At 33.7% G+C, this 21,971-nt stretch overlaps 1 pseudogene; it reads left to right on the forward strand.

The window, feature by feature from the left end:
* Positions 1–301: 301 nt before the first annotated feature.
* LOC149570470 (DNA mismatch repair protein MSH2-like) overlaps positions 302–21,971 on the forward strand; it is a 73,116-nt pseudogene continuing 51,446 nt past the window's right edge.

The following is a 21,971-nucleotide window of genomic DNA, read 5'->3' on the forward strand; positions in this document are numbered from 1 at the left end:
TACAATTCTCATTTCATTAATTTTTTAGTGCTGAAAGTCTGGTAGAAAATGGTTTTCGAAATAAGATGGCTTATCGAAAATGTTTAACATTGAACAATTTTATCCTAATTTACTATATTATATTTGATTTTTAGATGGTTTGATATTGTTTATGGTAAAGATTACTAGTCTACTTACTTATGCTAAAGAATAATTTAAAACATTATTTTTACTTTTATTAATTTCTATGAAGAAGGTGGACAGCCACCTCTATTTATTATCCTCTAAATCAAGAGGTTTCTGAAAGGTGACATAATCAAAAATGGACTCCAAAGATTTCACTAATAGAACTTTCAAAATTGTAGAATCAGGTCGACAATATGCTCGAAAATTTGGTCATGCACAATTCACACCCCTTCACTTGGCCATTTCTCTTATAGAGAATGTTGATGGGCTACTAAAAGAAGCAATTTTTTATGCTACTTGGGGAGATGAATCAGTGGAATTTGTTAAAAAAATACTGCACCAATACCTAGAAAAGTTGTCGTCCAATGACTCTCCTCCAGTCAACAGTGTTGATGTAATCAAATGCATCGAGCACACTCAATCGACACAGAAGAAGAAAGGAGACACCCATTTGGGCGTGGATCATCTCATAGTTGGATTGTTGGAGGATTCACATATTATCAACAGCTTTATAGATGCAGGGGTGTGTCCTTTTCCACTTAAATCTCAAGTTGAGAAGCTGTGGGAAGTGGAATGGGGTAAGAAGGTGGAAACCATCTTTGATATTATTACCCCTTTCCAAGCCCTAAAAACATATTGTCACAACTTTTTTGGAGTGCTAGCAAAGCTTGACCTAGTTATTGGTAGAGATGAAGAAATCTAGAAAGTCATCACAATTCTGTGTTGGAGGATGAAGAAAAATCCTGTATGTGAGAAATATTAATGTAAATTTCAACAACTCACAACCCTAACCCTAAAATTTATACTCGAGACTTAAAAAAATTGCTCAGCACTTGAAGGTGTCGAGTGACAATTTTGGTCGGCACCTGAAGGTGCCGAGTGCCAGGATAGGTGTTGAGTGACAGGATAGGTGTCGAGTGACAGGAAGAATATAGGTGTCAAGTTACCTTGGCACAAGGAAGCCGACTAAGCTCAGCACACAAAGGCAATGCTCGTCCACAATGGAATGCTTTGCACCAATGGATGTCGAGTGAGCTCAGCTCCAACTAAAGTTTATAACTTAGAAAATTCCAACATGAATGCATTCACCATTAAAACCAGAGAGCCAAAGCTTTAAGATTTCAAACAAATTTCTCAAATGCAACATATAAGGGAAGATCAATAGATTCAAGTATTCTTTCTTGCTTTCTATTCAATCTTTCATTAAACTATTACAAAATCTGGGAGCATTCGGCTTCAACCAAAAAACCCTAAAATAACCCTAAATTGATAATACTTTAAACTACAATAAAATTTTAAACTTGCAACTCTAATGGCTACATACAATGGTGCCTAGAGCAATCACTACTTCAACAGGATAAATCTAAACAACAACAAACTTATTGAGTGAACAGGGGAAGCATGTGCAACTGCAGGCACAAACTTCTTTCCTTCTTCCTTCTTTGCTCAGCTTTGCAACTTCTCTCTGATCTACTTGATCTGCAAACTCTGCTGCATGAATGAATAAAACATTGCTTTTGTCACATTCTATTTTCCTCCTCTTTTTTGAATTTGAAAACCTCACCTACCCGTATTAACTTTTCTATCTGTTATGGACGTCAGGGTGGTAGGTGAGCATTTGGCTCAAGGGGCAAACTTCAATGCTGCATTAAATTTTCTAACACTCGCCCTTTGTCCTAAGCCAAACAAAACAAGGATCACAGCTGATCCACATCAACTACACCAAGACACTCTCTTAGGTGTACAAAAGATCCAATGCCTAATGTGTTGGTGAAAATATCTACTAGCTGCTGCTCTGACTTGCAAAAATCCATCTTGATATCCCCATTCTCCACCAACTCTTTGATGAAGTGATATCTGATCTCAATATGCTTGCTTCTCCCATGGAAGACTAGATTCTTGGACAATGCAATTGATGAGATGTTGTCACAATAAATTGTGGTTCCATCCTCTTGCCTTTCATTCAAATCTTTCAAGATCCTCCTTAGCCAAATTGCTTGACACACTGCTACATTTGCTGCTATGTATTCAGCCTCTATTGTAGATTGAGCAACAATAGGTTGCTTCTTGGATGCCCATGAAATTGCACCTGATCCCATATGAAACATGTATCCGGAAGTTCTCTTCTTATCATCTAAACTTCCAGCCCAATCACTATCAGTATAACCAACCAACTTGAAATCATCATTTGCAGTATATAAAATTCCAAATCCCTTGGTACCTTTCACATACCTTAGGATCCTCTTTCCCGCTTGCCAATGGGAATCCTTTGGTGTTTCCATAAATTTAGAAATCAAACTTACTACATGCACTAGGTCTGGCTGAGTTGTAGTCAAATACATTAAACTTCCAACCATACTCTTGTATAGTGTTGGATCCACTCTCTTGCTAGAGTCTTCCTTGCTCAACTTTAGACCTATTGTTGTTGGTGTGGGGGCTACCTTACTATTCTACATTTTAAATCTCTCCAAGATCTGCCTTGCATATTTTTCTTGAGAGATGAAGATGCCATTATGCATTTGTTTTACTTCTATGCCTAGAAAGTACTCCAAGAGAACTAGGTCTATCATTTCAAATTCACTTTTCATGGCCTCTTTGAACTCACCAATTAGAGCCTTATCATTACTACTAAAAATTAAATCATCTACATACAAGACAACAATCAATACATTACCATCTGTTGCCTTGATGTAAAGAGTGGGCTCACCATTGCTTTTACTAAAGCCATTGCTCATCAAATGATTCAATCCTATTGTACCATGCCCATGGAGCTTGCTTGAGCCTATAAAGAGCTCTCTTCAATCTATATACTTTGTGTTCTTCGCCTGCAACTTCATAACCAAGTGGCTGCTCAACATATACTTCTTCTTCCAATACACCATTAAGGAAGGTGGACTTCACATCCATTTGAAATACTTTCCATTTGTGTTGAGCTGCAATTGCTATGACAACATGCACGGTTTCCATTCTTGCAACAGGGGCATATATCTCATCATAGTCTCTTCCATACTGTTGTTTATAGCCCTTGACTACCAGCCTTGCCTTATGCCTATCAATCTTGTCTTGAGCATTACATTTGGTCTTGTAGACCCATTTTACTCCAATCACTTGCTTCTTTGGAGGCAATTTAGTTAGCTCTCATGTCTCATTTCTTTCTATAGCATCTATTTCCTCATCCATGGCCTTACACCATTTCTTTTCCTTAATAGCTTCTTCAAAATATATTGGATCACTATGAGAAAATAATGCAAAATTAACACTCTCATCATAATCTTCATACCTTTCATCTTGTTATATCTCCCTAAGACTCTTGGTATTTCTTGGTATCAGGGAGGAGAGTGTGGGATCAGAATCTTCACTGCTGCTACATTGCCGACTAGTTCAGTCTTCACTGGTACTCGACACTGACACTCAATCATGCCTAGAGGAGCTTGGCAATGTCTAAATCTACTTGCCTTTTCTTCTATTTTCTCCTTCTTCTTGTTGTTCATCAGAATCTTATTCACTCATAATTGGCACTTTACTAGAAGTGCTTAGTGACTCATCAATTGAACCATACCAAGACTGATTTTCAGGAAATTCCACATCTCTTGAGAGAGTCATCTTGTATTTCAATGGGTCATACAATCTGTATGCCTTTGATTCTGGGCTGTGCTTTGTGAAAATGCATTTCACACCTTTGTCATCAAATTTTTGCCTTTTCTCTTTAGGCACATGTGCATATGCAACACATCCAAACAAACTTAGGTGTTCAACTGTCCATCTTATTCGTGACCATGCTTCCATTGGAATTCTATCACGAACTGCCTTTTTAGGACACCTATTAATTAGATAAACTGTTGTTTCCACAACCTCTCCCCAAAATTCAGTTGGAAGACCTTTCTCTTTCATCATGCTTCATGCCATTTCAACAATGGTCCTATTCTTTCTTTTAGCCACTCCATTCTATTGTGGTGTATAGCTATTTGTGAGCTCTTTCTTAATGCCATGTTTCCTGCAAAAATTTACAAAAGAATTGGAGGTATACTCCCCTCCTCTATCTAATCTAAGGAATTTGATATAGTGTCCACATTCTCTTTCAGCCTAGGCCTTAAGTTCTACAAATTTATCAAATGCTTCATATTTATTCTTTAAGATATACACCCATGTCCTACGACTGAAATCATCAATGAATGTCATGAAATAAGTACTCCCCCCAATGGAAGTAACTTGCATAGGATCAACTAGGTCAGTATGCACTAATTCTAATGGATATCTAGCCCTCCTAGAATTTTTAGAATTAAAGGGAAGCCTATGTTGCTTACCCAAAATACAAGCCTCACACTTGTCACATGAATTTCCTATACATGACAAACATTCTACCATTCTTTTATTTGACAACAAATTTAAATCAACATAGCCTAAATGACCATACCTGAGGTGTCATAGCTATGAGGGGTCTTCAATCACACTCCTTAGAGCTGATTTTGTGTGAGGTGCAACACAAAATTGAGATGAGAAACATGTCTCTATCCTCAAGGGAAACATTCTATTCTTTGTCATTTGAACTGCTGCAAGTAAGTTCTTGCTCCCATCCTTTTCATGAATGACACATGTGTCATTCTCCATCAGCACTTTGTATCCATTTTGAATGAGCTGACCAATGCTCATCAAATTGTGCTTCATACCAGGGGAAAAATACACATTTTGTATTTCCCTTTTCTCACCTTTGTTGGTGTGGACCATAATAGATCCTTTGCCCACAACTGGTAGGGTTCCATTGTTACCCATCTTAATTTCTGATTTAAAACTCTTGTCAATGAATGAAAACAAGGTTTCATTACCACTCATGTGGTTGCTACATCCACTATCAAGGTACCAAACCTTAGGGCTTCCTTCTTCACCAACATTACACATGATGAAGGTAGCAGCATTGGGTTCACTTCCCATATTCACATCAGCCACATTTGCTTGTCCCAACTGATCATTCTGCTTCTTCTAGAATTCATTTGCATAATGCCCATATTTATGATAGTAGTAGTATTCTAAATTACTCTTATTTGATTTGTAGTTTTTCTTACCTCCTCTTGAAGTATTTTGTGAGCTACTTGATCCATCTACTCTTCCTGAGCTTTCTGTTGCAGCATTTCTTTGTCCTCCATTTCCTTGGCCTCTACCTCTAGAGTTCCTGCCTGAGACATTTCTTCCTCTCCCCCTTCCTCTTGGATTTGACTGAGCCTTGAATGCTTTCTCTGGGGAAGTAGAAGATGTAGATCTATTGATCCTATGCTCATGGGTTTGAAGAGAACCCATCAACTCATCCATTGTCAAAAAAGTGAGGTCTTTTGCCTCTTCTATGGTCATGACCAAATGGTCATATTTATAAGGTAAAGTCCTCAATATCTTTTTCACCATCCTTTGCTCTTGATAGTCTTCTCCATTTGACTTCAGTTGGTTAATCACATTGGAGGTCCTTGAACTGAAGTCTGCAACTAATTCATTTTCCTTCATCTGAAGGTTCTCAAACTCCCTCCTTATATTCTGTAGCTTTATAGTATGGAATTTATCAGTTGAAGTTCATCTCAAAGATATCCCATGCTTCCTTTGCATAATTTGCTGCTGCAATCTTTGGGAAAATTGTCTCTATCATTGCTGCTTCAATAAGACTTAATGCCTTTGCATCTTTCCTCTTTGACTCTTTCAAATGAGTCTTATGTGCATTTGTAAGGGCAGCATACTGAGTTGGATCAGTCACATCATTGAATCCATTGACCACAAACTCCACAAATCATTTGCTACGATAATGGTCTTTATTTTCTTTTCCCATGTATCGTAATTTTTTTCATTAAAGGATGGTGGCTACTGCCATATCTTTCCTACATCTCCTTCCATGTCAAATATCCCAAGAAAAAAAATGCCCTAACTCACTGTGGATGTGGTGCCTCAAAGTTCTGATACCATGTGAAAAATATTAATGTAAATTTCAAAAACTCACAACCCTAATCCTAAAATTTATACTCGGCACTTAAAAAATTGCTCGACACTTGAAGGTGTCAAGCGCCAGGATAGGTGCCAAGTGACAGGATAGGTGTTGAGTGACAGGAAGAATATAAGTGTCAAGTTAGCTCAGCACAAGGAAGCTAAGTAAGCTCGACACACAAAGGCAATTCTCGGCCACAATGAAATGCTCAGCACCAATGGATGCCGAGTGAGCTCGGCTCCAACTAAACTTTATAACTTAGAAAATTCTAACGTGAATACATTCACCATTAAAACCAGAGAGCCAAAGCTTTAAGCTTTCAAAAAAAATTCTCAAATGCAACATACAAGGGAAGATCAATATATTTAAGTATTCTTGCTTGCTTTCTATTCAATATTTCATTAAACTATTACAAAATTTGGGAGCATTTGGCTTCAACCAGAAAACCCTAAAATAACCCTAAATTGATAATATTTCAAACTTCAATAAAATTTTAAACTTGCAACTCTAATGGCTGCATACAATGGTGCCTGGAGCAATCACTGCTTCAATAGGAAAAATCCAAACAACAACAAACTTACTGAGTGAACAAGGGAAGCATGTGCAACTACAGGCACAAAGTTCTTTCCTTCTTCCTTCTCTGCTTAGCTCTGCAACTTCTCTCTGATCTGCTTGATCTGCAAACTCTGCTGCATGAATGAATAAAATATTCCTTTTCTCACATTCCATTTTCCCCCGCTTTTTTGAATTTTAAAACCTCACCTACCCATATTAACTTTTCTGTCTATTATGGATGTCACGGTGGTAGGTGAGTGTTTGGCTCAAGGGGCAAACTTCAACGCTGCATTAAGTTTTCCAACACTGTACTAATTGGAGAGGCTGGAGTTGGAAATATTGTTGTGGTGGAGGGACTCACTCAAAGAATTATTGAAGGAGATGTCCCAAGGTAAAAACAACGAATAACAATTCGGTTTATTTATCATGTTCTCTTTCTGTCTTAGATCTTTGCAATTGTTGCTTCCATATTTTTGTTGACTTAGATGTCAATGGTGTATAATAATGATCGCTGCTAATGATGCTGGGAATTGTTGCATCCATATTTCTCTTTCTTTCTTAAAACAAGATCATTGTTTAAAAAAAGCCAATTCATGTTAAAAAATTTATGGTGGCCATTCAGATTTTTTCTTTTGAATCCATGCATTACCATGTTCTGCACAGCATGCCTCTTTTAGAATAGTCATTGATGGCTAAAAGCCTATTGCGATACACCCATGAAATATCTAATAGTGAGCAAAATTTGGAACACTACTAGTTACAAACTTACAAAGAGAAAGAAAATAGAAGAATATGAATAGCTATCCAAAACAACAATACTCTTTTCCATTTCTAGAATCAGTAAAATGTTGTTTCCAAAATGCTCTATTCACCAATAAACTATTCATTTTAACATGCTTTACTCACCAGGACAATTTCTCACATTTTACTTCTTCTAATATCCAAGGTCCATTTAATTACCCTATTTTAAATATTGAAACTATAGAAATCTTCTGGAAGCTACTCTAAACATTAAAAATATGTCAATTTTTTGTCAAGAAAGCTCTAGTTATTTGGTCAGGAGGATTTGTTTTGCAGTGTAGTTAGGATTACATTACAAATATGATTTTAAATAGAAATTTTAAACTTTGAATTAGAAAAATCATGACTAGGGTTTTGGGCATTTTTCTAGGTTTTATTATAGACTGTTGAAATTGATTCAATTACTTTTGATAGAAAAAATAATATTGACAATTTTTACTATGTGAAGAGTTTATATCATAATTTTTTGAGTGTTAGATATGTTGTTTTTGGTGTGCATTTAACCATGGGAAATTTCTTACCTTCCCAACCATAAACAATAAATTGTTATTGTCTCCCCTAAGCAATTCTTTGTAGATTTATAATTTGATCTATTGTAGGTTGTGTGTATATTGGATGATAAGAGAGGAAGATTTATTCTTCCTTTATAGGTCTAGTGGTGCCCCTTCACCAAGGGTCGCCACTCTTCTAAGTTGGTCCCATTAATTAATATTTATATTGGTTAGTGGGCCAATTCATAAATTGGCTCATATAAATTATATTATCACAATAGTTTATATAATCAATATAAATATACTATCACAGCCTTTATTTTATCTATGTTGACCTAAAGGAATCCAACCATGTAGCTACAATAATATTAACAACCTCTCTTAGGGAGGAATCCTTCTTGATATGTTAGTTATGTAATGATATCCACCATGGTTACTCCTAGAGGGTGGGTACATCATGGCTACTCCTATTAAGGGAAATGCAAATGAATGCAAGTGCTCATCATGGAATCATTCAATGTATACTCTCAAAAGGGTAGATCCACCATGGATACTCCTCGAGGGTGGAACAAGGGCTTGCACCTCAAACTTCTCTCTCATAGAGAAGAAAACATAAACAAGGACTTGCACCTCAAACTTATCCCTCATAGAGAATAATGCATTAACAAGGGCTTGCACCTAAAACTTATCCCTCATAGGGAATAATGCATTAACAAGGGCTTGCACCTCAAACTCATCCCTCATAAGGAATAATGCATCCTCAAACTTCTCCCTCATAGAGAAGAATGCATTAACAAGGGCTCGCATCTCAAACTTCTCTCTCACATAGAATAATGCATTATAGTATATCTCTAGAAGTCATTAACATTAAGACTCCCTCTCAAAAATGAATTCATTCTTCATAACCTCAATATTTTCTCAAAAATGCACAAACTTTACTCTAGCAAGTCTGACTTGGTGAGAATATATACTATTTTCTCATCAATGCTAATGTGCCTCAACCAAATAGCATTTCTTTGCAACATATCTATAATATAGCTAATAGAGCTATATTTGATCTCTACATGCTTTGACCAATCATGAAATATAAGGTTGAAGTATGCATCACTTTTGGTAAATGCTAAGTGCACAAAGTATCCATCTACCCAAGAATGTCACGACCTAGGTGTCCACATAAAGTTGTTCTAGCCTACACACATTGAACTCCCATCCCATGAATCTAGTCCTCTAAATGCTACAATTTATTGATCACTAGAAAAACCATCTCAACATGGTCTTCTACCTCTGAATCGATATGAAAAAGATCCTCAGATGTCAACTAAAGTGAATCATTTGACACAAAAACATACCCTTTTGCAACAACTCGTTTAGATGAGCAATTATGCTATGGGATGTATTGAATCTACTATAATAGGTCTCTGCATCACATGCATGTGATTATTTGTTCAATGATTACAATTTTGTTCATAGGAGCAGTTTCTTGTACACAAGTGTACTTGTTTGATTCCATAGCTACATGAATGAATGTAATAAATTATGGATTTGTCACTTGGCATGGCTACATCAAACTATGGTTCATGACTCTGATATTAACCAATCCTTTAATGAGTCATCTCCTTCACCTTCTCCCGCATATAGCCCCTGCCCCCTCTCTCTCTCTCTCTCTCTCTATCTATCTTTGGCACTACATATCTTCCTCTCTCTACATACCACTTCCTATCTATGTTTCTATAGATTCATCTAAATCTATTCCTCTACTCATTCTTTCGAGTTATCTCCATATCTCTCTTCTTTGCTCTGTCTTTCTCTTTGTTTTCTCCATATTGATATCAATTTCCATCTCCATCTCTATTTTTTCAACCTATCTCTTTCATTCTCTCATCCTCTCTTTTTATCCCTACCTCTACCTTTATCTCCCTCTCACCCTATTGCAAACATAGCATGAGCCAATTAAAGTAATATAACTTTTTTAAAATTTTTTTTTTAAAGGTTTCACTATTATTATTGGATGCATGATTTGATTTGGAGCTATCACTTCATCATTGATACCTTTTTTGTGATAAGCTCATATTCTTAATAATATACCAATAGCTCTCATGTACACACAAAATATGCAATAAAAGACCAAACTATTTTTCCTAATAGACCTTCCACACCTCTCCAGCATACCCATTGCACACCAAGGTGCAATTGCTAGTTATTAATGTTAATATAAATGTTCTTAGAAGCAAAGACATATTTTTCTACTGTGCGTAGATCTCAGTTCAAATGAAAGATGATGATGCCCTCACTAATATTTGTGAGAATTTGATAGAGAGAGAAAATAAATTCGTAATCAAATAAGATTAGAAATAAATGTGTATTAATATAAAACTACACATTCTTACTAGATATATTAGCTTTTTTTTTCCCAATAAATACTATTTTTTTTTCGTTCAATTAAATGATTGATTGTTAGTTTTTACAATACATTATCTTTATTATAGTTTGAAAGCTATAATTTAGGTTTCTTATTTGTTTCTTTTAAATCTTTTTATTTTAAGACTAATATTTTATTTTAGGTAGATAAAATGCTAGAATCAAAATATGTTAATATATAAAAACCCGAATAAACATAAAATTACAATAAACATTAAAATGTCAATGGAGACTTCACTCCATGAATCCTAGAAGTGTGTAAAGTCTTATCTAATGTCAACTATTCTGAATAACTATAGTAGAGTTTCAGCATCCAAATCAAAGGACCAAAATATTAATATTTTTATTAATATAGAATTATATCATATATTAATAATAGGCTGGTTGCAAGGTTGTTTTAGTATATCAATATTTTTATAAATAATTTACCTCACAAAACTTTGTTAATTTCAAATTGCAATCATTCTTAAGTAGAATTCAAATTCACACTTCATAATATGTTCATCCTAACTCAAATTTTCAATAGATATATGTGCTATAAGTATTATAGAAAACTCTAAAAAAAATGACTAATATTATATACAAATAAAGTTTTTAAACATTTATAAACAAATAAATTTGACATAATACTATAATTAGATTAAAGAAACCTACGCAATTCTTAAAACAGATGCACAAATCTACAATTTAGATAATTTCTACTAAAAAATAATTTCAAGTTGAATTTACTATAACACAAACTTCACAATAAAACAAATCTATTCGACTACATATTTAACAACACTACAAAACAATAAGATTACCATGTACGCTGTGCATACATAAATTGGATAACCTGTATACGTGTCTATAATTTCAACTGCAACATTTGCCCATGGCTATACAGCCACGAAAATGCACTTCCTTTACATTGTTTTTTCTAACTTTTTAAAAAATTAACTAAGTCCTGTCCTTCGTATGGAAGTGCATTTTCGTGGCTGTATAGACGTTGCCGCAACATTTGGCTTCCAGCCTAATCGTGGATTCCTCTATGCTTTCCCTCATAGTAAGGAACTAGGATAATATGGAATCCTATGTGGTAATTTTGAAATTATCACCACTCCAAAAATATATTGCAAAATAGAGTGTGCAGCCATTAACATGGCAGACGTGTCAACATTCAAGGAAGCTGGCAAGCAGTGCAACGAGGAGAATCAAAGTGGACGGAACCTTCCTTAAACTATAAACTCGGAGTTCCGTCTGATTCGGAGGTGCTGCAAGAAAAATCGCAGGATTTATCTGTCAGTTCTGCCCTGCGTTCTGTAATCATAGCATTCATCAAAATAGAAAGATGAAGAGGATAATAATCATGTTAAGAGTAAGATATGTCTGTGACAATGCAGTCAATGACAATGGAGAAACACTTGGCACCCACACTGTGCCGACAGAGCTATTTATAGATGGGGGTTTTACGTCAATAAAATTAAGTTTGCCAGTAAAAGCCCGATCTTGGAAATTAGACAAATCTGTCTTGGCCTGGTTTTTATGTCTGCTAGAAATACAATAGCCTGAGAGTGACATGTAAACCAGTTCCCAAAATCTGTGTGTACGAGGTAGTCAAGTTACAATATGTGCATCTCCTATTTGAAACTATAATCTTTCCAATTTTTGCCTTCATAATCATGGGCATTTGTTTTTTCTCATGTATTTCAGTTCATGTTGGCTTGTTGGTTTTAGAAAGATCAGTTGGGCATTGGGTTTGAACTTTAGTCAATGTGGTTTATTGGGTTATCAAAGAAAGTCATTTCTTTTTGTTTCATGATTTCAACTCGACACCGATTGTTATTTAGAGTTGGGTCTTGGATTTGAGGACTAACTGCTTTCCTTAAGTGGGTTCATGGATCTCAAAGAAATGGATTTCTGGGACAAGGAGGAAATAGAACTTGGACTTAAGCTCTGGTGCTCACCTGTGAAGAGAAAAAAGAACCAGTTGCAGTCTGGATTTGTTCAATGGGAGTTCATGTAAGATTGTTTCTGGAATCCCTGAGAGTTTGGGTAATAGCAATAACAGTAGTTCTGTAAGTGCTGATGCTGATCCAGAGGGGGAAATGAAGGAGCAAGACCTTATCAAGTGTCTAATGAAGAGTTATAGCAGCTCTAGCTCTATCTACAATAGTTTAGTTAGTTTCAACAGTGATGTAGATTGCACTCTGTGTCTGGGCATGCCCCATGGTTGGCCTTCTCCAGAGGAACAACGCGTCATGGACATGTACAGGACAAGCAGCATCAAAGAAGTCAATGAAATAATGAAGTCTACTCTTTTTCCACCGAAGGTATAAATCTCATTTTATTGCTTTGTTAATACTGAAAGTCAGGTATAGAAAATGCTTTTCCGAATGAGATGACTTTCTGTGAATGCCAAGGCTGAATCTGTTATCCTAATTTACTATATTATATTTGATTGTCAGGTGCATTTGAGTTTTTTTCTAAGGGCTACAAACCCTTTCTGATTCTTTATTTTGGAAAAATTGCAAACATATAGATTCTTATACAATTTTTTTTTCTCACATAGACCCTCCTCATAATATTAATGAATGTCTCTGTTCAACTAAATAGACCTCTGCTCCTTGCATTGTCAAAGTGGTCACAGCCAATCTAACTTTATTCCTTTTTTCAATTTGGAGTGATTTAACCATTCAACAGTGTTGATATTAAATAGATTTCTCTCTTTTGCCCTCTTTTATCATTTTGGGTTTCTATTTTTTATAATAGATAACCAGTTCTGAATTGGAAGATTCAGCTGTCCCATTTGATGAATCGTGCAACATATCATCATATGGAGGAAGCACTACAACTAACGCTATTTCCATATCCTGATTTCCAAGAACCAACTCTGGATCAAAGTTTATGGAAGCTATGCAAGCAAAGCCCAAGAAGAGAAGTAGGAACAACCCCATAAACAGTAATAGCAATGAGAATGTTACTCGAGATGGAGCAAAGAGGTGGTGCTCTACATGCAACACCACTAATACACCTTTGTGGAGGAGCGGTCCAAAGGGTGCTAAGGTACCATTATGTTTCACAAAACTTTTTCTTTTTAAGATACAATTTAGTAACACAGCGATAAGAATGTTTGTTCTTAAATATCTTATATACATTACATCCACCTTTGGGGATTTGAATATTGATATGGTGATACACCGTCGTAGTCACCAATTGAGTTACAATTACAAACCCTTCTGTTTTCAATATGTTTTCTCAAACAGTAGTGTAATAATCTCCAACTAGACATATCCAGATCTCTGTAGATTAACATTTTGTTCTTGTTTGTGGGTTGATGAATAGTCCTTGTGCAATGCATGTGGCATCCGATACAAGAAATAAGAGAGGCATTCTGCATCTACCATGGCTATAGAACCAGAGAATAACAATCAATTTGTAAAGGCGTCATGCTCCAAACCCATTCAAGATCATAATAATAAGATCACTGCAGCCTCATGTCTTCAGCCTTCAAAAAAAATTAAACTCCAACCCATTAGTGTAGAGGAATTCCCTTTATTGTCTGCCACTTTTGACGACCTAAATTGATGTACAATCCTGTATTAGCATTCCAATTTTATAGATTGAATTGGAATAGGTTTGCGAGGAGCACATTTCAAATTTTGGTTTCACGAAGAAATTGCAGCTTAGATGGAGTCCTGGCTTAAAATGATATCCTTGAGCTACAACTTTTTCATGAAATCTCTCCCTTTTCCATTGTAAATCCTAATTCTTCTCTTAATGAGGTAAAGGAAAATAAAAAAATCTTCTAGCTGATTTTTTAGAAACTCCTTGCATTCATGGACCTAAAATGGATCATTGCACCCTTTAATTAGATAAATGTGATGTGTGAACTATTCGTTCATGATCTTTAGATAAGTGAACAATTAGTTTAGATAAATGCTATACCTATAAAAACAAACCATAAATTTTCAAGCTTCCCCTCTTCCCAAACTCAAATCGTTATGGCCTCAATTTTTCACAATTCCATGATGTTTATTTTAATTTTAAAATTGTTTTCATTCCAATATTCTAACATTCAGTTGATAATTTCTTAAAGTTCTCTGTCGATAATTGCTTAAATTAGAATGAGGATATACAGAGAGAGTGAAGATAAGTTTATCAATAGCTACATTCAATGGGCTTCATTTTATAACAATTTTATTTTGAAATGATTCCTATTAATTATATTTAAGACTTAAATTATTATTTTATAAAATTAACAAAGGATTTGTTTATTTCATATAATTGAAAAATATTTTTTTAATATATAGAGATAATTAGTTGACATATTTTGTTATTTTTCATTTATTTGTATCAAGCTTTTTTAATCTTTCATATAACTTGTTTTTATGATGATGAATAGTTGTGAATGAGTCCTCACAGCAAACACTTCAATTCTATTAGAAACAAGTGCCATTAGTAATTAGTACTTACTTTCATAATATTGTACTAAATACAAGTATTGTAAATAAAATTGCTATCTGTGAATTTAAGATAGGTAAAGGATTCATAAATAGATTAGTTGGCTATAACCATTTTAGAACAATGGAATAATTCTTTAGAAATAATTTGTTAATTGAACTTACAGAACACTTCTAATAAACTATGTTATTTTAGATAAAATTGATTTATAATCTAGATAATTTCTAAAGTCTATTAATATAGTTGTTTCACTAAGTGTTGAATGTTAAATAACATCTTACTATAATTCTAAGGAAACAACCACCTAACATTAGTACAGTCAATCACAATTCTAATTTTCAAATAAAGATTAATGACAAAATATTCCAAAAATAAATCCAATATAATTTTATAGATCTTTTAAAAACTGAAAAAGAAAGGCGGACAAATGTTAACATAGGAAAAAAGTTACAGGTCAAATAATTACGGTGTTCATAAATATTTAAATTTTTTTATTACAAAAAATATATAATATTTATATGTTTTAATGCAACATATTATCATAAAGTAAAATAGAAGAAAGCCCTCACTGATCTAGAGGTGGTCTTCTTAGGTAGGCTTGATTCACTACACTTTCAACTTCTTCTAAGAGGTCGTGGATGTTCCAACTCATGCCATTTTCTTAGTAACTATCTTGCTCTGCAAAGTGCACACCAGAACTTGGGTGTTGGAAGTATTAGAGTTTTAAGAGTTGGGGGGTGGGGGGTTGGTGAATCAAAACTATATGAATTTAATTCAAAAACTAATTACAATCCTTTAACAATTCATAACTAAATGTAAAGTTGTGCTAAAAAATATAAACATTCACCATGAACAGAAAGAAATATCAACTCACAAAATATAGAGACACGTATTTTGCCAAGTGGGAAACCCTCAAAATTTCTCAAAAAAAAGGATTCATCATAGGGAGAAAAACCTCTCCATGAACCTATAATCTTTATTGAGCTTCAACTCCTTTACAATTAGCAGCAATAACTAATTAGGGTGTTCAACCCTTTACACCTTTTACTATTTTTTACAATCTTACATACACATAAACATGTATATGCTACATCTAACATTTAGGTAAGCTTATAATATAGCTTTTAGATTACATCTCTTCACAAGTTTTCTCAAATGTATTTGTGTCTCTTCTTCAATGATCTTTTCACACATATTTATTTCAAAATTTACAAATGATTTCTATAAATAGAGATGAAATTTGAAATGAATAAGTTACATAAACCAACTGAACCAGTTAGGGTTGTTTAACAAAACCCCTTTGTTAAATGTTGTTTTTAAAACCAACTTATATTAGTTAAGCCTCAAATTTGTCCATGTCCTTTAAATTGTTAGCCATATAAATCTTCAAACTGTGGAAGTAGGATTTCAGACTTGAAACCCTCAAAGAAATGTCTTTTCAATAAATGAAAAAAATCTTCAAAAAATGGCCATTTTTGGGGTCCAAACCAGTGACCCTTTATATCTTGAAAAACTGAGACTATACAAAACCAAATTTTACCTTTTAAAAATAGTGACAATAATTCTACATTCTTTTCACCTTTTTCTTTCAAACAAATGTCATTTAAAAAAAAAAAAATCCCTTTGCCTTTGTATAAATGAAAGAACTTCAAAACTATCATGTAGGGTTTAAAAAAAATTTGCCTCTGAAGACCACAGATCTTTTATTTTTGAAACCAAACTGAAAAAGACTTTCAATTTTTTAAACAAAAATAATTGATCTTCGAAACCCTTATTTCTTTTTTTTTTCTTCATTTTTCAAAACCCGACTGCATTTCCCTTTCAAGATTAAAGAAATTTTCAAACTTTGCTTTTCTAAAAACTGAAATTGGAAATGAAAAGCATTATGAATCTTCATTTCTTTTAAAATTCCTTAATCTCTTTTCAAAAGTGAATAGACTACAACAACATACCTAGAATTGGTTTTACTTTATTTACCTCCATTGTTTCAAAAACCTTTTTGCATTTGAAGACTTCCATTTTGCCTCAAAAACCCTTCCTCTATTTTAAAGAAAACTCCATTGTTCATCTCGTTTGTTTATGCATGCACAGGTAAGATAAAAAATGAGCTATATAATGAACTGATCAAAAACCAACAAGATATTTCACAATTTGGAACTGTTGTTTTCAAGCCATAAGACCCAACAAAACTTGCAGTGCCAAACAAACCTTTACTTCACTGTCACCCATACTGGAATCTGCACATAAAAACAACAAGATCCTTCAAACTTACTGAGCAAGCTAAATTCAAGACTTTTCTAAGAGCATTTTGATTTTATAAACATTTCGTAGTCAAGGAATATTTGCAAGTTTTTACACATAGGCAAAAGAAGATCAAAAGATATTCGCAGAGAGAAAACACCCACAAAAAAAACTCCAATCTAAATCCCTTTCAAGTTTGCCATACAAAATTGACACTTGGTGGGATCCTTGTCACATGCAGGCTATACTTTATTTCTATGTACTTGTTGCATTTACATCATGTTAGTATTGTTCCACGTTGATATGCCTTGTTTTGTGTTTAATGTTTTTATGATTGTCATCTTTTCAAGAATTTCTTCATGTTTTATATGCCACGTATTATATGTCGTATACACTCACCACCTTTTTAATGCATTTTTCCAACATGGGGAATGGTCAACACTTGGGGACTTCTCAACCTCAGTTTCATTGTTAACTAGAATGCTTGAAAAGACATAGCTATCAAACACAATAAATATTTGAGAGCAATGGGATGTATATTTCAGCATAACACGAGACCTCTGCAAGTGCACATTATAGAGAAATGTATGGCTTCAATACACTTGTACCCATAGGTCCAAGATTACGTTGATTGTTTGACATGAGATTGTTCTTAAAAAGTTAAAAAAAAAAAAAGATTCTTGATATTGTATTTTTTACCCCAAGAAGTAGTCATTTAGAAATGTGAAATTTAGCTTTGTTAATCTACAAATCATTCATGTTACTTCAGTATATTGATGCATATTGATGAATGACAAGCAATAATATTTGTCTCATAATACTACTATGAGACATTTTGTTCACTATCATCATCAATGTTTTCTTATGAGACAGTTGACAAGTTCCATAACAATTACCAACAAACTCTAGATAAAATATCAGAAGCACCTTGTAAAGTAGCATTATGGTGGTTATATCGTCTGGTTTAAAGAGGAATTAAACTAAAGGGTATTCAAAAGGCCCTCCATGGCCACCTTCAATAGGGAGATAAGGAAATCATTTTCTCCTCCATAACCAAAACACACCACCACCAAATTGATACTGTTGTTTGTACAATGAGTTTGATTAATACATTTCACCTATTTATAATAACATTAGTGATGAGATTTAAAACAAAAGCATCACAATTTGAAAAATTTACTTTAACAGTGGAAAACCACGAGAAATTAATTACTTGGAATGCATAATTATTTCACTTATAATATGGAATATTACTTGCAAACAACTCCCACATGCCAATCCTCCTCTATAAATTCTTTCTCAAACCTAAGTTACATTTGCACCAAGATACTTCTCAAAGTGTTTCTTATACTAAGCAGTCTCTGTAAAATGATTTACCACTCATATAATTACATTTTAAAAAGAATAATACAATCCACTTTTTAAAAAGTGTGTATTCCATTGATGTCCATCCATTTTCAAGAGAATATTTATGTTCATATTGGGAACAAAGTATCATATTCTAATTGCAATGAAATTCCACAAATCATTAGGCTTATCTCCATTAAAACACCAAAAATCAAAGATTGAAATTGAAATGAATGAGTTTACATTACCTAATGTAAGTTGTGTGTTATTTTCCTTTCATTTTAGTGGATGAGTATCTCCACCATTGAAATGTGTGCGCACAAGTAGCAGAATCAATGATAATTGCCAAGGAGAATTAGGAGAAAGAACCATTTATATCTGTGGGAAAGAATAAGATCAATAAACTCAAGGTTTATTTGAATTATTTGTAATGATTTTGCATCCCCAAATTCCAATCCATCTTTTATGATCTCATATTAAAGATTCTAATCCATCTTTTATGATCTCATAATAAGGCAAGTTATCAGTGTATAAAGTAGTGAGTTTTTAATATCTTGAAGGATGGATTAATGTTTGGGTGAGTCACCCGACTTATTTGTGTGCCAATACAAGATTAACATAGAGTTGGAGAAAAAATATAGTTATATTGGTGTCATTATTATTTTAGAATTTTTTTTTTCTAAGTAGTATACTATATTTTATTTTAGACATATGCCATAGAAATATTAGGGCAGACAAATTGTCCTAAGGAGGCTGTCCATAAAGAGGAATTTGGACATTCTAAAATAGGTCTAGCTAAATTAACAACACCAGGAAATGTTGGTGTTTCTCCTACTATGGTATTGTGTCTGCCCATTAGATATCTTCACTCAAGTCTTTTCTATCAAAGGTTGGGCTTGTTAAATCACAAGCTTGATATACCTTGTTCTATATGATGTTGAGAGTTTCATGCAATTCTATATGATGTTGAGAGTTTCATGCAACCTTTATTGGTCTACTTAAAGAAAATAAATTGATTTAATTTCATGTTAATTATTTGTAAGGAAGGCACTATTTCATGTTGCATTACATACAACAGCTTGTTCAGTTGCTTTGACAGTTTCTTTGATGTTGTATTGTTTGAATTTTCTTGAGTGCAACACCCTCTTGATTTTTTGGTAATATATTTTCTAAGCTACTAAAATTATTAATTTACACAAAACTTGAAATGTATTTTTCTTACTATTAGTACACATAGTGAAACAAGATCCAAATTATTACCTAAATCATTATAGTCTTAGGGTTGTGCAGTAAGATTATGTTGATTTGATTATGGTGATATAAGAGATTTTATAATATTTGAATTGTATATGTCTAAGACTGTAGACATAGGTGAGAAGACATATCTTTTTCAATAGGCATTGTCAAATTTCATTAGCTTTGGGCTACCCACTGACTACTTCTGAAACCTTATGGTGTTAATTATTTTAGACATATGCCACAAGGGAAGACAAATTTTCCTAAGGAGGTTGTCCATAAAGAGGAATTTGGACATTCTACAATAGGTCTAGCTAAATTAACAACACTAGGCAATGTTGGTGTTTCTCCCACTATAGTATTGTGCCTACCCATTAGGTGTCTTCACTTAGGTCTTTTCTATCAAATGTTGGGCTTGTTAAATCACAAGCTTGATATGCCCTGTTCTATATGATGTTGAGAGTTTCATGCAACCTTTATTGGTCTAATTAAGGAAAATAAATTGACTTAATTTCCCATTAATTTTTTGTAAGGATGGCACTAGTTTCATGTTGTATTACATATAATAGTTTTTTTAGTCACTCTGCTAGTTTCTCTGCTGTTGTATTGTTTGAATTTTCTTGAGTGCAACACCCTCTTGATTTTTTGGTAATATATTTTCTAGGCTACTAAAATTATTAATTTTCACATAACTAGAATTTTTTTTTTCTTACTATTAGTACACATAGTGAAGCAAGATCCAAATTATTACTTGAATCATTACAGTCTTAGGGTTGTGCAATAAGATTATGTTGATTTGATTATGGTGATATAAGAGATTTGATAATATTTGAATTGTATCCATCTAAGACTATAAACATAGGTGAGAAGATATATCTTTTTCAATAGGGCTTTGGGCTACCCACTAACTACTTCTAAAACCTTATGGTGTCAATTACTTTTGTGCATGCTATGTTTTAGACCTATGTAATGACAACCCAACAAGAACAAGATGATGTCACCAATGCTGTGAGGAACACACCACATGACATTTGGATGGAGCATGAAGAAGATAATGCTGGAGAATGTGAGGCAATTTCTATATCTATGCATGAAGGCCTGAGAAATAGCCAGGAAATAAATAAAGTTTCCTGCAATAATGTTCTCCATTGTCAACACATTGTATTGGACATGATGCACGCCATGAACTTAATACAACATGTGATTGATGATTAAATTGAAAGGATTAAACATGTTATGCATGCAACGAATGTGATGTGCAACGTGGCAGACTCATTCTATAAGACCTCACATGAAATTAGATATGCACAATTCTATGGTGTTGATGTGTCAAACATATGGAGAGAGAGATATTTGATCAATATGTAAATAGAGCTTGGGCAACCATGAATGGCTAGTATGTTGAACCACACTGTGGGTCACTCATAATAATTGGTGCATGTACATAATTGTACATAGCTATATGCATAATTGTAAATATGTAATGAAAACAATTTGCATATGTACATAAACAAGCATTTTTGTCAATGCCTTCATTCTTAGTGAAATTTAGCAACAATATTCTACTCATTTTGCATATGGAATTGTACATATGTACAAAGCACACATGGAATAATATCTTATTATATACAATGTTTTTTGTGTGTGCAATTTTTATTTAAGATTTCTTACTACATATCTACTTACTAATTTTGTTGTGTAAGCTTTCAATTTCTTTTGTGAGTATGCATACTTATAACAGACGTAGGCATCAACTTTACTTAGTGCCTATCACCTGCATAGCACATCCTTTTTAAAGCTTACAATGGGTATCGTGATGTGAAAATAGGTTTAGTGCCCCATCTCAAAAAAATGTTTCATAGTTCCATGGTCCATACTACCACCTGCATAATTTGCATGGAGGTTCCCCTTATTTTGGACAGTAGAGATAGACACATAATGAGACACTTGATAGTTACCATTCACAATTTGTATGTGCTAAAGTGGAAGCTATAGAATAGGTCGTACACATCCATCAAAGCACATATGACATACGAATATTGTGAGGAATGATAATATAGAGGATGAAGAAGAGGGTCAAAAGGGTCCCTCACACCAATTGAAGAAAAATCACCTTCATCACAGATAAGATGTATGAAATCAATATTCTATTCTAGATCTGCAATATGAGGTTCCACAAATAAGTCTGAAACACCAATCAATACTTCATCATACAAAACTATATCTGAAAGACATTTTGAAAAGAATCACTCGAAGCTTTCGATGAAGAAACTCCAAAAACAATAGGTACAAAAGGGTTATAAATAAATTGATCA

The sequence above is a fragment of the Cupressus sempervirens genome, chromosome 3 (genome assembly GCF_028749045.1).
Source record: "Cupressus sempervirens isolate cs-2001-9-10 chromosome 3, ASM2874904v1, whole genome shotgun sequence".
Taxonomy (NCBI): Eukaryota; Viridiplantae; Streptophyta; class Pinopsida; order Cupressales; family Cupressaceae; genus Cupressus; species Cupressus sempervirens.